At 52.2% G+C, this 17,231-nt stretch overlaps 1 non-coding gene across 1 annotated transcript; it reads left to right on the top strand.

The window, feature by feature from the left end:
- The first annotated feature begins 1,224 nt into the window (after window positions 1-1,224).
- On the top strand, window positions 1,225-1,296 carry TRNAA-UGC. Its single transcript has one exon. It is a non-coding gene; the product is annotated as a tRNA-Ala (tRNA).
- Window positions 1,297-17,231: the final 15,935 nt, after the last annotated feature.

Raw genomic sequence — 17,231 nt, 5'->3', positions numbered from 1 at the left:
TGTTGTTAATAGCAACAGTGAAGTGGGATGAGAATCCCCATTTTTTTTCATGTGTAAATTCCTCAGAGTGAAACTCCCATGTGGGGTGAGGCTGTTCATTGGGGCAGGGGAGGTGACTTCACTGTTTGGGGGAGACCTCCCTGTATTTTTCTGCTTTGTTTCCCTAACTCTGCCCCAGAGCAGAAACTCCTTGTCTCCCCCAAAGTCATCGCTCAGGTGGTTGGTTTTTTTTATAAATCCCACGCCTGGGATAAGGGCAGGTCTGTGGGTTTGGGCCTTGCCCCCTAAGGGGCCCCCCTGTTTCTCCTAGACAAGAGAGAATGAGTAGCTAAAGCCACTTATAGTGGGGGGAGCAATGCTATTGTGTACCCCCTCATGCTAGGACCCCCCCACTCTGTTACATGTGACTGAGGGGAGCAGGGGCAGTCACAGCAGTGGCCACACCCTGAATGTGCTGCTGGAGGAAAGGAGGCCACGTCCCATCCCAGAGTCTGTGCCCTGAGCAGAAGCCTGGGGCCTTGAACTCAAGATGTGAGGGAATGCCAGGGAGCAGCAGCCCAGACCTTTAAGGATGCAGCGACCAGGAGCAGAGGCAGTGAGGTGAGCATGCTGGATTTTTAAATAATATTTCTATTGTATGTTTGGCAATGTCAGCACTGGTTTGCAATTTTTCCCCCCCAATATTGTTGCTTCTTCTACACAGGGGCTTGTATATATTGTGGATGTCTTGCCGATGCTGGGGCTGCAGATGCTGCTTTGTTATTATACAGTCAGACATTGGCTCTGCTCACACAATGGTTTGTTTTCATTTCCATGTCTGCTTTCAGATTTGCCCTGGTTATTAACAGCAGTATGAAGCGCACAGATGTAATTTGCCCTGGCTTTAGATGTGCAAATTTGGGCAACCAGACAGGAGGGGAACTGATCAAAGTTCACAAGGTGAATCAGTGCCACAGCTGGGAATGAAACCCAGTAATGCACCAAGCCCTGAGCGTTAGCCCCAAGATCCTTCCTCCCACCCTCTGCAATGGGAAGTCTTATGTCTTGTCAGTGCATGGAAGTGACACCTTTAGGCATGGAAGCAAAATATAAGCGGGGGCTGGAATCTGTCTGGATTAGGGTGCAGCTGTAGTTACACCAGAGCTAGAGTTGTGTTAAAGACATTTGTGTTTTGACAATGGAAAGGATGATGCTTATACTTGGGTTATCATCTTTAGTCCAGCTGGGGATGTAGCTCAGTAGTAGAGTGCATGCTTTGCATGTATGAGGCCCTGGGTTCAATCCCCATCATCTCCAAATTCTCTTTGGGGAGGGATAGCTCAGTGGTTTGAGCATTAGCTTTCTAAACCCAGGGTTGTGAGCTCTAATCTTTGAGGGTGCCATTTAGGGATCTGGGGCAAAAATCTGTCTGGGGAGTGGTCCCCCTTTGAGCAGGGGATTGGACTAGATGATCTCCTGAGGTCCCTTCCAGCCCTGATATTTGGTGTAGTGATTGTATTTGATAACCTCTGATTGTTTGGTGTATTGATTGTATAATTTGTGTCTCATTGCACACCCCACTGGGTCAGCTAGTTCCCCTAATTTAGGACTGGATAAGAGCCTGAGTTCCCTTAGTTGGAAAGGCCCCATTTCTTTTCTGGCTGAGATTGGAGGGTTGAAACCATGGATGTCTGTTTTTAGCTGAGGCTGTCATGAGATTCCCCACTGGGTGGGGCGTGTCAGAGGGTTTAGAACTGAAGGAACAGAACCAGACAGCAGGAGAGAGAAATTTTCTTGTTGAAAAACCAGGCCTTTCCTAATGTTGAATTTCAGGAGAAGCCAATGTGGGGATGGCCACAGGGATGTTACCCAGGTGCTAATGGCAGGGGAGGTGTCTGCTAGACATAGGGTGACCAGACAGCAAGTGTGAAAAATCGGGACGGGGGGGGGGGGGGGGGTAATAGGAGCCTATATAAGAAAAAGCCCCAAATATCGGGACTGTCCCTATAAAATCAGGACACCCAAGCTAGACAGTCTGTGGTCACAGTCAGCTCCACAGGACGGAGAAGTTCATGGAACTCTGATGTAGAGACAAAAACCATGACGAATGTGCACAGTTGCAATTATAGCTTTGGCCAGTAGATGGCATGATTAATATGTGACTAGAAAAAATAAAGAGAGAAGGCGGGAGATGTAATATATTTTATTGGACCAACTCAGGTAAGATGGAGTTTTCCAGTGGGATTGGTGCACAGTGCTATCTAGTGGATGGGAAGGTGCCTTCACCAGGACAAGCCAGCAGGGGTCAGAGATGAAATATTCCCAGGGCTTTTTTCTTATCTCTATTCCCCTACTTTAAGAACTGCACATTGTCTAATAACTCCACAGTGGAACCCTGGCAGCACCATTGACAATCTCAGGTGTGAAATGCAGCCAAGTGCATATCGCTGAACACTCTGTATAGATGTGAGACATCTAAGGGGGCGTGTGCCCTTCCAGTGATAGCAAGCGCCCCCATATCCACCTTCAGATTAGCCCCAGTCACTGTTCTCTGGCCTATCGTCCTGTGACTCCTCTGATGGGAACTTTACACTAATCTGGAAATAAACACCAATTAAACTAACAAGTGAAGCCCAAATAATTAACAGGAGATGGGACCTTTCATTCAGACACTCTGCACTATCTGATTTAACATTTCTATTGTGGTAGCACCTAGAGACCAACTGGGTCAGAGCCCCATTGTGCTGGGCGCTGTACAAACAGAGCAAATGACAGCCCCTGCCCCAAAGAGCTCACAGTCTAATATCTGAATCCCAAGTATCCACTGGAGACAGAAGAATATCCCAGTAGGGTACTCTTGACCAATATATGCTAACATCTATATCTCTCATATTAACAATATGTATGATCTCACTATATCTATATCTATATCTATATCTATATCTATATCTATATCTATGTGTATCTCTATAGATAAATATACATTAGTATGCATTAAGCATAAATAATATTACTAAGCACAAATATTAGAGCAATAATATAGCCTAAGTTGGCCTACACCTTTTTTTATAGTCCTGTTCACTTGTTTGACATATCCTATCACATCTTGCATTTGCTGAAGTAAGCTCTGGCTTATAAATAGGAAAACTGTCAGGACCAGTATATGTTAGTGTTTTATCAAAGCAACAGGTAGGGAGTTACTCTTACAGGTCTGTACTGGAATGTCAAAGGAAGAGGACAAGACATATGATTATTCCAGCCTAGTACAGACCTAGGAGGTTCCGTTATGCCCTTTGGTACCATGTGTTTAGAAAAAATAAATAAGGGGTACACCATAGTACCAGAAAAAGAAGGTAGAAAGCTGATTGGTTAAATCTAGTGTCAGATGACATACACAGTACCTTGTACCTCTAAACAGGTAGAGTATAAAAAGATGGCATTAGGGGTGTAGCTTGGGGAACACACCTTTTGTGTAAGGGGAATGTAACAACGCTGCGCAAGATGCTTCCCAGAGACTGGTATTGTATTGAACCTTCTCCCCAAACTACATTACTGATGTCTTAGAGCAATAAACCTGACTGATATTGGTTATTTGGGCTCCTGAATACATTTCATAAGGAACCAGAGTGTGGTCAAGCCACTGACTTTACAATTTATCCACAGTACAGAATATCAAATCAGAAACAGAGACCTCGTTCCTTAGCTCCTGTCCACCGAGCGCCCTTCCGCAATTTACTGTGACTATATACGTTACAGCAGCCCCTGGAGACCCCAGCCAAGGGCAGGGCCCCTTTGCACTGGGTGCTGCACAGACACTAACGCTTCTGCATGGGGAAATTGACCAGCAAAACTATGCTGGCCTAGCTAAACCACTACATAGGGTTACCATACGTCCGGATTTCCCCGGACATGTCCGGCTTTTTGGTGATCAAATCCCTGTCTGGGGGGAATTGCCAAAAAACCGGACATGTCCGGGGAAATAGGGAGGCAGCATAAGTCAGGGTCCGCCCGGTCCTAGCAGGACCCGCCGGGTCTGCAGCGCAGCCCAGCCGCCCGGCTACATTGTAGTAAGCTCGGGTGGGGGAAGGAGGGGGCGCAGCCACAGAAGGCGGCGGAGGGGCTGCTGCTGCCCCCGGAGGCCGGGCAGACCGTGCGCCCCAGCCGAGCCCGCAGGACCACGGGGAGGCCGGGCTCAGCCAGAGGCTCGGGCTTCCCTCACGGGCCAGCACTCCCCGGCCACTGGAGGACCCTTCCTGCGGCCCCATCACCCCGCGTGGCAGGAAGAAGGCTGCGGCGCGGGGCAGGAGTGCGGCATGTGCTGGGGCTGCAGGGACCCGCGCTGCCCCGGTCGCTGCTGAGCATCCGAAGCCCCCGCCAGGCAGAGGCTGCCGGGTGAGCGGGGGAGCAGGGCAGGCGGGGGGGGTGCAGAGGCTGCAGGGTGAGGAGGAGCAGGGGAGGCAGGGGCATAGAGGCTGCAGGGGTAGGGGGGCGCAGGGGCAGGGCAGGCGGGGGGGCGCAGAGGCTGCAGGGACGGGGGGGGTGCAGGGGCTCCAGGGCCAGTGGGGAGCAGGGGGCACAGAGGCTGCAGGAGCAGGGGGGGGTGCAGGGGCTGCAGGGCGAGTGGGGATCAGGGAAGCACTTAGCAACCCCCAACCAAGATCAAAGCGGGAGGGGGAAGGGGGAATGTGGGGTGCTCAGAGGAGGGGGCAGAGTTGGGGCAGGGACTTTGGGGAAGGGGTTGGAATGGGAGTGGGGAAGGGGTGGGGTTGGGGTTGGGGGGGCGGAGAAGGGGCGGAGTTGAGGCGGGGCTAGGGGGGCAGGGCCCCGTGGAGTGTCTTCTTTTTTAAATGTTTGAATATGGTAACCCTACCACTACAGCTATCCCGGGATAACTCCCCGTGGGGACACTCGTACTCCAGTATATAAGGGGCTTTTTCCAGTTTACCTCAAGGTGAAAATGGTGTAAATTAACCCTGACCAAGGCTCTCTAATTCCAGAATAAGGGTGTCCCCACAGGGACTTATCCGGAGATCACTGCAGTGATTATTTAGCGTATAGTTCTGCTGGTCGATTTCCTTGTGTGGACAAACCCTTAGTGAGAGACAGTTCTCGGCTGGAAGAGTTCACAGTCTAAGGGAGAATTTTCAAAAGCTCCTGAGGGACTTAGGAGCACAAGGCAGTGGGCACAGAGCACAGTCATGCATTTGTGCTCCTAAATCCCTTAGGGGCTTTGAAAAGTCTCCCCTGAGACAAGGCAGAATTATTGTCCCCATTTCACAGATGGGGAGCTGAGGTCCAAGGAGAGGAAGTCACAGGCCCAAGGATTCTGTAACAGAGCTGGGAATTGAACCTCAATACTCTTCAAGTGTTACCTTGGTGCCTTAACCATTAACTTATCCACCTCCTCTAAATTTACAGCCCTGCTGCAAGAAGGATTATTTATAGTGAAGGAAGGAGCTGGGCTGGGCTGGCTGGCTGGGACAGTTCATGGCAGGGCTAAGATCTGACAGAGCTCGGTGTGGCCCTGGCCTGGCTGGGAGTGAGCAGAGGTCTGTAGGATGCAGGGCAGAGGGTTGCCAATGCCAGGTGCCCAGTTTTTGTCTGGAATGTCTGGTCAAAAAGGGGACCTAGCAGTGTCCAGTCAGGTGTACTGACCGGACCCTGAAGGTCCAGTTACTGGAAGAGGGGGCGAGGCACCAGGTCATTAACCCATGCCAGTTTCTACTTAGCCGGGGCTGCCTCCTACCTGCAGGAAGGCCCTGCCTCAGGCTGTAGCAGCTCCCAGCCCAGCCCTGGAGCAGAGGGAGCCCAGCGGGGCACGGGACAGGGGGCAGGAGACGATGCAGAGATGAGAAATGTGGGGGGAGAGCAGAGAGTGATTTGGGGAGGTGGGAGAGGAGCAAGCAAAGGGCGGGGCCTGGGAAGAGGCAGAGAAGGAGCAGGGCCTTGGGGGAAGCAGTGGGCAGGGGCGGGGACTCGGGAGTCTGGTTTTCAGCCAATAGAAAGTTGGCAACCCTAGTCAGTGACTGACAACGTCCCTGATGGGGGAAGGGAGAGGGACTGAAGGAGGCTGTAGGAGTTACCTGGGCAAAAACTGTTACCACAGGGGCCTATTCTGCAGCACTGACCAATGGTGTCTCCCTAACTCTCACTCAGAACTGGTCACTGGTATCTCCCCAGCCCCCTCCTCACCCTCCCTCCTACTCACAGTTGATCAATGGGGATCCCCCATTACCTCCCCCTGCAAAATGCTGATGCTCCCCCCATGAGTCTCCTCTAGCCCTGCAGGCTGCGGCAGGCTCCGTTTCTCCAACATGAAGGTGATGACGGGCGCAGACACCAGGAGGAGCAAAACCAGGGTGCAGCGAGTGGCCCAGATGATGATGGACAACATGTCTGGTCCTGCAACATGGAAAGGGACATGGTGAGGGCCGTATGCAAAGCATGTGGGACTGCAGTGCCAGCACTAGACACAGAGCAGCAGCTCTGGAATGGGGTCCCCAGTGTGCGCTACTAGATGTCTGGGTCTAACAGGGGGGATCATGCTGCAGGGGGGCACATTCCCCTGATGGGAGGTTGTTGGAGAGGCTCCTCCTTTCCCCCAGCACAGGGTCACTCTTGCCCCAGTTTGCTCAGGCTGCACCAGGACTCTCTGCAAAGGCCTCACAAGAGCCAGCAACAGTTGCAGCCTAACAGGCCCTATCGCCCCTCTCCAGTGTGGCTGGCAGTTCACCATGGAGTCGACCCCGCCCTGGGCAGAGGGCAGCACGAGGCCTTGGCACCAGCTGTGTCCTCAGGATAGGGTGGACTAGTTTGCTGATACAAATGTTTTGCGGGGAGCTGAAGCAAACAGCCAGGTTGGGATCCTGTTAAAGTCAGTTCCTGCGACATGGTTGCTGCCTGGGAACCGGGCACTGGTGCTGGGCTGAGATTTCTGAAAGAGGGGTTTGCCCATATGCTGTTTGTGGAGCACAGAGCATAAATAACTAATTACCTGGAGAGACAGAACATGATCCCAGGTGTGATGATGCATCTGGTGCCTCCTACCAGAACAACACCAAATACAGTGAGTGCAGAGAGAGGAAATAATTCACTGACTGCGGCTTTAGCAGAGGGAATCAGTGAACTCCAGATGAAACTTGCCCATCAGAAGGGTTTGGGATTCCCCCATTGACAGAGCCATTTTCCTGCCTGCAAAGATGTTGCCCAGCTCAGCAATGCTGGTGAATGCCTGGGAGAGCTGCAGGGAGAATGCGCCGCATTGGATGAGCCTGTCACCCTGTTCTGTGGTTGTGTGTTTAGCTCTACATCCATCGTCACCGTGATCACACTCAGACTGGGGGTTGCCCAGCTCAGGACCCATCTTTCCTTCAATAGAGTCCCCAGGATAAAGAAATTTATTCAGGCGTCTGGCTCAGGTGGAGGGTGGGGGCAGGGAGAGCCCCTGTGAAGGGGAATGGGTCACAACTGTCAGTGGGGCATTGCTGACACCCAACACTGTTGATGGGCCAGGAGGTAAATGGTGGGAGGGTCTGTGCCATGTCTCAGATGGAGGCTCTGATTACAGCCCAGCTGGGCAGATGGGGGGACAATCTCTCTGTGGTGACTGGAAGCTTTATTTCCTGGGATCATTTGGGTTATGGAAGAGCCTGGAGGCTCATCTGGGCTTGGTTCCCATTGTCTGGTGCTGCGCACTCTCCTAGAATAAGGGGCCCTGGTGCTGGCACTCCCCTGACTCAGCTGGAGCAGTATGGCCGGGAGAGATGCGAACCTTCAACGTGGCCGGCCCCTGGCCATTAGGGGCTGTCTAGGCAGGGAATGGCCAACACCTCGGTCTGCTCCGCCATCCCATGCAATGAAGGTCACTTCCTACCCCATGGAGCTCACCAACTGACAGTCAAGGAGCTATGTCCAGTCTCTAACCCCTCTGATGTCAGCTCTAACATCCTCCTTGTCCTTGTGCCCCTCCTGCCCCCAATCCCCAGCTGGCACAGGAGGCACCGGGAGCAGTTCCAGGCCCACACTAAGGGAGTGTCCTGGAGAAGTGGCAGGGAACGGATCCCCCTTTCCCAGGAATCACCAGGGCGATGGGACCCAGCTCTGAACTCGCAGGGGAATTGCTGCTGTCTCTGGGTAGGTCAATATCTGCCCAACACCTTCCCCACCCCCGCAGAGCCCCCTGCTGCTGCCTTGCCCAGGCAGCCAGCAAAGAAACAGCTCCACCAGCCCATGTTGGGCTGGACACAGGGGTCGCTGGGTGCAGCTCCCTGGCCTGGCTCATACAGGAGCTCAGCCTGGATTATACAATGGTCCCTTCTGGCCGTACCCTCTTGAGCGCCACCCGCCCACCCAGGGCTGACTATTAATGATACTGCTGACATTTAAGGATGAGGTGCAGGCTGAGTCCATGTGGGGGGTGAGCTCCAGGGGAGAGACCTGCGCCCGGAAAGAGTTGGGAGCTGGTGCCATGGAAAGCTAAATCCCTTGAAGTCAGATCCGCTGCGTTCTCTGCTTCCCAGGGCCAGTGCCCCGGGGATGGGACGGGCTGTGGATGTGACTCTCTGACCTGCATCTCACACTGGCCTCGGGTCAGAGCAGAGCTGAGAGGTAGTAGGACAGGGAGGGGTCGCCCAAGAGATCTGGACCCTGGTCAGATCCCAGACAGCCCTGTCTGCCTTCCCATGCCATTTCCGCTGACACCACAGTGAGCAGGGAGCAGCCCAGGTGAGGAGGGGTAAATGCCATGGGTAGATTGGGGACAGACAGACAGACGGACTCACCCGGAGCTGAGCAAATCTCCTGGTTGTTGGGACTCAGCGCTGGGAACAGAAAGGTGCAGTGTGGTTAGTGCTGGAGATAAAATCCCCCCCTTTTCTGAGGTCCCTTTCAGGGACAAAAAATGCCTTTAATAGGAAAAAATTCCTGATTTGTGTTTTGGTGAAGAAACAAACTAGGCAGGACGTTAGATCTGGGGCAGGGCAGATTCCTCGCACACACAGACCTTGGCTGAGCTGGGAACCGCCTTTCCCTTTAGCTCCCTAGAGGGCCAGATCCTCAGCTGGTGTAAACCGGCATTGACTCCAGTGGAGCTACACTGCTTTACACCAACTGGGGATCTGGCCCAGTAGCTCTCACACTCAGTGTTTACACAGGTTCCTGTTTCTCTCCCACTGAAGAGGATTTGCCAATAGCCTTGGCCAAGGGCTGCTCTTGATTCTGTTTCCCCCCAGCCTGCTGCGAATTAGCACAGGATTCCCACATACTCACTGGGAAGCAAGAGGCACAGAGACAGGATCATCAGGGTGGTGGTGGGAGCCGATCAGGATGGAAACAGCCCAGCAGCTTCTGTTTCTGATGAGGTCCGGAGGGTACAATCCACAGTCGCTCCCTGCTCCCACCTGTCCCCTCTGCTCTGTCTGACTTCAGCAGAAGAAAAGCTCTGGTCTCTCTCTCTGCTCTGATCTGCCCCGTCTGCTCCCCCGCGTTGGATGCTCCAGCCAGCACCTCTCTCTCCTCCCAGGCCCCTGGGGTCTGCAGGGCTCAGGCAGCAGAGATGCTGCAGCCTCTCTCAGACCTGCTCTGTCTCCTCCTTGGGTCTGATAATCATCATCGCTCCCCATTTCCTGTCTTGTGCTGACCCCTTTCCGTGCTCCGGCCACAGCGTCTCTATTTAGGGCTGCAAGATTGAGAACCAAAGGGGCCTGGTTTGCTTGTTTGAATCTAAACATATCACTGAGGAAACACCTCCCATCCCATCTCACTGCGTGGGGACCCAGACAGCCCCACGGCTAAAGGCACAGCTGGGTCAGGGTGAAAGGTCACTGGGTGATTGGGGGGCCTGGGATGTTGGATGAGTCTGAATCTTTTGCCTCCATCCTGGTCTCTAGTCTCTGGTGAGAAGGACCCAGCTCTCCCAGGGGGAAATTCAACCTCTGGGCTTAAGGTGACATAAATGGGGTCTGTGCCTGACGCTGGACCCTCTGCAGAAGGGTGAATTTCACCCCCAGAAAACACTGAACATGGGACTACACTGGCTTCCCCACCTGCTTAGTCTCCACCTACCCCATCCTCCACACCCAGCTCCAGCCACTTCTGCAGGCTCTGCCCTGACTGCCCCTGCTCCCCATTCTGGGCTCCTGAGGAGTCTGCTGACCCTGCTGATAGACCAGCACCAGGTCCCTTCCCTCTATCCTGCTTCCCTCTCAAGTCACCCCCCACTGCCAGGGAGGGAAGAACAAAAGGCAGTTGAGAAAGAACATCCAGAAGTGACCTGTGAGCAGGTGAGGAGCTGGAATCAGTGTGATTAAACAAGTGGAGGACCAGGGAAAAAGCCAAAGAAAAATGTGCAATAGAAATGTAAGGGACTGTTGGCCCCTTACTAAAACTGATGTGGGTTTTTGGTTGGGTAGCTCCCAGTACCAAGCAGAAACATCGATGGAAAATCAGGACCTCAGGAGCAGTGGAGAGAGGCCAACCCCCCAGGTCAGCCTGAATGACAAGGAAAGCAGACTAATGAGGGAATCAGGAGGCCAGGGGAGGTCCCATCCTCCATGTGAACTGTACCTGCCCTAGGTCAGGGTAGGGCAGAGTTAAGGAGAGGGCAGGAGCCCGAGCTGAGCTGGGGACAGAGCTGCTCCAACCAGAGCCAGAGAGAACCAGACAAGCAGTCAAGGGGGCAGCTCTGTGCTGGGAGAAGAGCCAGAGAAGTAGCCCAGGGAACAGGTCCATGCTAGGAGGACAGCTGCAGCAACCAGGGCCAAAGAGGCCAGAGGAGGTAGAGCAACAGCAGCGCTGCGGCTGGAGCTGGAGCTGTGGGAATCTGGAGCTGGGTGTGGTGAGCAGTTGGGGAGTGCGACAGGGACCCTTAGGCAGAGGGCCCAGCGCAGGGAGATGCCACCTGTCAAGAGGCCTTGCAGGCCTTATGGGGGACTGATGCTGGGAAGAAGGGTCCTGCCACGTAGAGCCTGAGGGGGTGTGGCCACAGCCAGAGCAAGTGTCTGATCCGTGCCATCCCTGCAGCACAGCCAGGGCCTGGGCAGGAGCCCTCCAGGAATCCTGGGCCCAACCTTGTCGGGCGTTATGAGGACTCTGCCACACAGGAGAGTCGGAGTCCTCAAGGTCAGGCAGGCCTCTGGGTAAAGGGAGTGGGAGCGAGGACTCAGATCCTTTCACTAGGCAATTCCACTAGGGTAATGAATAACCCAGGAAAGTTCCCCACAATAGCAGGACCATTTTCCCACTTACAGAAAGAAAGTCCTGTGAACAGACATTAACACCTCTGCGGGAAGCCAAGTAGCAGAGGGGCTTCAAGGGAAATCTGTCAGGAGTACAAAGCAGTGCAGTTTGGCACAGCAACTTTTCATATTCGATGCAGAAGTGGATTGTCCTGGGATGGTGGCTGGGCACATTTCACCCCTGGGAAGGAGTCAGCTCTGCAGAGCAGCTGGGCAGGACAGGAGTGCGTGGGGGGAGCTCAGATGCTCAGGGGATGGTCAGCACTGCTCAGGTGAGGGTCAGAGGAGCACAGTTTGACACTAACTGTCATAAGCAGTGACCAGAAAACGCCAGTGTGGAAAAGAGTAAATATTTGTGGCAAGTTTTTTAAAATGATTGTTTCAAAACCTTTTGTGAAAAATATTTTTTCTCATCTCTTGGAGGCAAAACGGTAAAAATGGAGGGAGGGGAAACCAAAACCTGAAAACTTTAAAAAAATTATGTTTTTTTTTTATATTTTATTTTAATTTTCCAGTTTTGTTTTTACAACCCCCCCCCCCCCACAGTTGTAATTTTTAATTTGTAAAATGAAAATGTTTGATAAAATCTGTCATTTTCAGATGAGAACATTGTGGCAGCTCCACCCAGAGTGATCCCTGGGGCTTTGGTTCAGGCTGAGCTGCTGGCACCCTTGGATGGCAGCCGGGCCCTGCTTGGAGCTCAGACAATGCTGCCCAGAAAGGGCCTGATCCAAAGCCCCTTGGTATCAATGGAAAGACTCCACTGACTTCACTGGCCTGGGGATCAGGCCGCTGTGTAAGAGGGTCGGTTCTCTTGTGACAGAGAAATGGCTCCGGAGTCACTTGAAGTCACCCCAACCCAGACCCACCACAAGAACAGGAACAGGGAAAGTCTCCACCATGGGAGGGTGAAAGGGAGGTTGATGACAGGATCATGGACAGTGGAAAATGGGATGTGAAGAAGAGGAACTCACCCTGCCCTCCCCCACTCCCCTGAGCTGCAAATGCATCTGATAGGTGAAGCAAGAACATCTGCAGGGTGAGTTCCTCCTGCTGCACAGACCCTGCAGCTGCCTCACTACACAGATCCTGAAAGGTGCAGAGAGACGGCTCCACACAGGGAAGAAATGACAACCTCTCCTGATCTCCTCTCTATGCTAACAGAGACTAGAAAGGAATCAGCTGCACAGAGCCTGCAATAGAGAGAAAGACTGATAGATAGATCAATGCAGGGCCAGCTCCAGGGTTTTTGCCACCCCAAGCGGCAAAAAAAACAAAAACAAACAAACAACAACAACAACAACAAAACGCGATCGCGATCTGCGGCGGCAATTCAGCGGAAGGTCCTTTGCACCAAGTGGGAGTGAGGGACCGTCCGCCGAATTGCTACCGAATAGCTGGACGTGCCGCCCCTCTCCAGAGTGGCCGCCCCAAGCACCTGCTTGGCAAGCTGGTGCCTGGAGCCGGCCCTGGATCAATGGATAGAGAGACAAAGAGAAAGAGGATGTATATGGGGGTAGATAGACACAATATTATTTTTAAATACCGTACTTGGTTTATCACATGGTTAAGCACAGAGACCAAGACTTTCAAAAACGATTAGTGAATTTGGGGACCCCATTTAAGCCACCTTAAAGGGGCTGATTTCCAGCAGGTGGGGGCTCAGTGCAGTCTGTCTGTCACTCCTTAAGGTGTCTCCCATTAGGCTCCCAAAACCACTGGCTATTTTGGAAGGTTTGGCCAGAATTGCTTGTGCCAATTATGCATGTGCCAAATCTGTGTGTTAGACCAGCTGTAGGGTGCAAGGGGCTGTGTCCCCGCGGCCCATTATATCCTTGGTCCTCGGGTGAAAATGCAATCAAGGGTGATCAGTGCCAGTTGTGATGAGGATTTTGTGATAAAGCTCCTCAGGCACAATCACACTGCGCAGACGCTGAGTGGCCAGTCCAGTTCTCAGCTGCCCGCTGCAACCTTCCCTGCAGGGTGAGCTTTCCTGCTGAGGAAATAGAGGCAGCTGTGTGAAAGCTGTGAGCACCCTGACATGTTCAAAAAACTGTTGGACTTGTCCCAGCACCTGCCCATGAAACACACAACGCTGCTGCTATAAGAACAGGAGTACTTGTGGCACCCGAGACTAACAAATTTATTAGAGCATAAGCTTTCGTGGACTACAGCCCACTTCTTCGGATGCAAGCTGCTGCTATAGTACTTCATGGGACGTTATCTAGTATCAGCTAAGGGGTGAATTTATACTGGTCCAGTTATACCAGTGTAAGTCCCTGTGCACTCCTGGTTCTGGTATAAGAGCCTTTTTCTGGTTTATCTTATATTGTTTTGAAAGCAATATTAACGATAAGCTGTATATTTTTAACAGTGAGGATAATTAACAATGGGAAAAACTTACGATAGGCTGTGGTGGATTCTCCTTTACCCACAATTTTTAAATCAAAGGTGGATGTTTTTCTCAAAGAGATGCTCTAGTTCAAACAGGAGTTATTTGGGCGCAGTTCTCTGGCCTGTGTTATACAGGAGGTCAGACTAGATGATCACAGTGGTTCCTTCTGGCCTTAGAATCTATGAATGAACCTGACAAAGGCTCTGATTCCACAATAAGAGTCTCCCCATGGGCGTTACACGAGCAAAGCTAGAGCAGTTTAATTACATTGTTAAATTTCCCTGTCAATAGAGAAGCATAAACTGGCATAAAATGCTCTTCCCATCAATGCTTTTCATTTCCTTGTACATCTCCTGTCACTGGAGTATCTGACCCCTCACAATCACTAATGGGTTTATCCTCAGACACTCCTGAAGTTCATCCTCCTTTCACAGAGGGGGAGACTGAGGCACAGAGAGAGACTACGTGACTGAGCGCAGGGCACACAGGAGTCTGCAGCCGAGTCAGGGGTTGAACCCAGGGCTCCTGAGCACCCGTCCACTGCCCTAGGCACAAGATTGTTCTTCCTCCCCTCAGTCCCCAGCAGTCCCAAAAGCCTGGGTCCTGCCTAGAAGGCCAATGACCCTGGGCTATTTCATCTAAAGAGGGGAAGAGCCTAGATGAGACAGGGCTGGGAAACAGGGAAAACGTCAGCCACACAAGCTGAGAAATCTTCTGCAGGGGATTTAATTGCTCTCACAGACAGTCCCATTCCCTATTGCTTCTGGGCTGGATTTTCTCTTTCTCTCGCCAGCCCAAATCCCAGGGCAAGCAGGGGAGAATTAGGCCCGACTCTCCAGCCCTGGTGGGGATATTAATGGAGCCAGATGCAGCAGGACTAGAGAGCGATCGGCTGGTGCTCAGAAGAGGGAAGGGAGAGGAGAGTTGGTGCCATGAGTAGCGGCTCCTGCACACACAGTCCAGCTGCTCCTTGCAGCTGTGCAGAGAGGGAACTGCAGGATGAGCCAACAGCGCCTTGAGAATCTGCAGAGTCTCCTGTGCAGACTCATCTTCCCCCGCCCAGCAGTGAGCTCTCCCAGGCCTGACCCCAATCTAGCAGCCCAGTGGGGCAGGGGTGTAGGGAGGGTGTATCACATGCTGTGATGCGGGATTGAAGAACCCGCTCTCACAATGTTATTTTTGTCCTCACACATTAACCTGCCTCATTCTCTCTCGCTCTCCATTTAGTCTGTTCTCTTGAGGTTTCCAGGGCAGTTTATTTTCAGAGTCGTACATTTAAAGGCCGGAAAGGACAAATGGGGCCATCTAGTCAGAGCAGTTTCACAGCCCAGGCCAGAGAGCATCCCCCAGGGATCCCTGCATTGAGCTGCTAAATTCGGGCTGAGCTAGAGCCTGTCTGGTAGAAAGAAACGTCCCCTCTCGGGTTAAAGACTCCAAGCTGGCTCACATTTCTAAACACTAAGGTGGCTGTGGCTGATCAGTGATGGAGGGGACAGGGGGAGGGGAGATGCTGGACTGGGACAGAGCAATTGGAGATGGGCCCTGAGTTTTAGCTCCAGCTGTGGGTCCTAATCTGACCTTCCCCAGAGTCTGGGGGTGTGGACTTGTGGTTCTTGTTTGACTTTATTATAGAGAGAGCCCCAAAGTCTGGGTGTGGGGACTCTCCCTCTGAGCAAAAGTGCACTAGGTACCAGAGATGGTGATCCAGAGTCTGACCGAGAAAGGGAAGAAGATGCACAATCTGGGATGGTTGAACCACCTAACAGTGAATGGGGAAGAGGGACCAGATGTGGTCTTGGCAGAAATTTCAGGAAGTTCAGTGTAGCATGAAGATCTGGTGTGTACCGAAGGCCCGACACTGACAGACTGACTGGGAAGCTAGGCCAGGCCACAGACATGCCCAGGATAGACTGTAACAAAGGATACTGGGAAGTTTAACACTCCAGAGGACAAACCATGGCACATTTTCAGGGCAGGGACTGTGCTATATGATACCTAACTGTATAGCATCAGCACACCAATGGCACTGAGGAAAGACATTTAATGATGACTGCACCAGGCCCAGCTGAGAATTTTACATCAAGATCTTTTTTTGGATAGAAAACTAGATTTTGACTAAATGATTTTTTTTATTTTACTTTTTTATTTGTGGACGTCTCTCCTTTCTTTGAACATATTTGATTTGTTGTTGGAAAACCAAAAGCCCAAAATATTTTGGAAGTGGCCAAAACCTAATATTCCCCGCAGCCTGACAGTTTTCATGTTATCATTTTTTTGACGAAAAGTTAAAATTTCATTGCTGAAAGTTTCAAGGGAAATTTGTGTAAATTTTGCACAGGGAAAAAATTCCATTTTCCGCCCCACCCCAGCCTGCACCATGTTTAAGCCCTCAAGGATCGCAGGTAGAATCTGCCAATGCTCTGTTCTGCCCTATGCCCACAGGACTCCCCTGTGATCTCCTGGGGGTTAATGCAGATTAACCTGAAGGCCTGTGTGACAAATGTGGGCGTGTGGGTGCAGGTCTTGCTGGAGCCCATGGGCGACACGTGAACCACCCCGTTCAGGGATCCTAGTCCCCTACCTAATCTCTTCTGCCCACCCGCCCCCCGCTCTTGCCCGCCAGCGCCAGAGGAGCACTGAGTCCCCCACCACAGCCAGAGGAACCCCGGCCGGCCGGCCTGAGCCACCTGAGTCCCGCCCCGTCCACCCGTCCCAGCTGCCCTGAGCATTTGCCCTACTGCCCAAGCTATCCCAGCCTGCCTCCCCAAACTGCCTTGAGCCCCAGCCGGCCCACCCTCCTGAGCCTCCCCAGCTGGCCTGTGTAATCCGCTCCAGCCATCCCAGCCAGCCAGAGGAGCCTCAAGCCCCAGCCACTTGGAGGAGCTTTGAGCCCCACCGTGGCCTGGCCCCAGGCTTTGGCAGGGAGCATTAGCAGAGGTTTGGGGTGGCTTAGCTTCCTCCAGCCTCCATTACAGGCCACCCATGATGGAGCCCTAGGCAAAACTGACAGCATGAACCAAAGGCTGAGAACCAAAGTAGGCCTGGCCTTGACAGAATAGTAACACACTGGGTATTGGCTAATCAAGTAATCACACTCCTGACCGGAGAGGATGGTACAGAGACACACAGAGTTTTAAAGTAACTCCATAATTACAGGCTTAAGAGGTGGTACAGGAACACACCTACTGCTCCTAAAGATAAAGGGGGGATGACAAGATAATGGATAAAGATGTTTGAACTAGCAGGAACAAGGAGAAACGGTGGTGATAAGGGTAGTAACTGAGATCTAAAGTGGAATACGGACTTCTTTATATCAGTGTGTAAAAGGAGAAGTCATAGGAGAGGCACCTTTGTACTAGTCTAGACACAGCACTCTGATGTGCTGATTGAACTGGTATCTTGTTGCAGGCATATGTGTGTTAGAGGATCTGTAGTTCTTATAGGGCACTAGGATTGTGCGTTGTTGACAATAAACCTGGCCGAGCATCTTTGCCACTGAACCGAGTCTGTGCTCATTCTTACAAGTAACATCAAAGTTTGATGAATCAACCCACTGAACTGTCTGCTAGTGCTGCTGATGTTGGAGCTCTGAGAACAGCAACACTAGCAGCATTCCCAATGCT

The sequence above is a fragment of the Trachemys scripta genome, unplaced genomic scaffold (assembly GCF_013100865.1).
Source record: "Trachemys scripta elegans isolate TJP31775 unplaced genomic scaffold, CAS_Tse_1.0 scaffold_26, whole genome shotgun sequence".
Taxonomy (NCBI): Eukaryota; Metazoa; Chordata; order Testudines; family Emydidae; genus Trachemys; species Trachemys scripta.
Note: the sequence above shows the minus strand (reverse complement) of the source record. Positions and strands in the feature narration are given on the sequence as shown.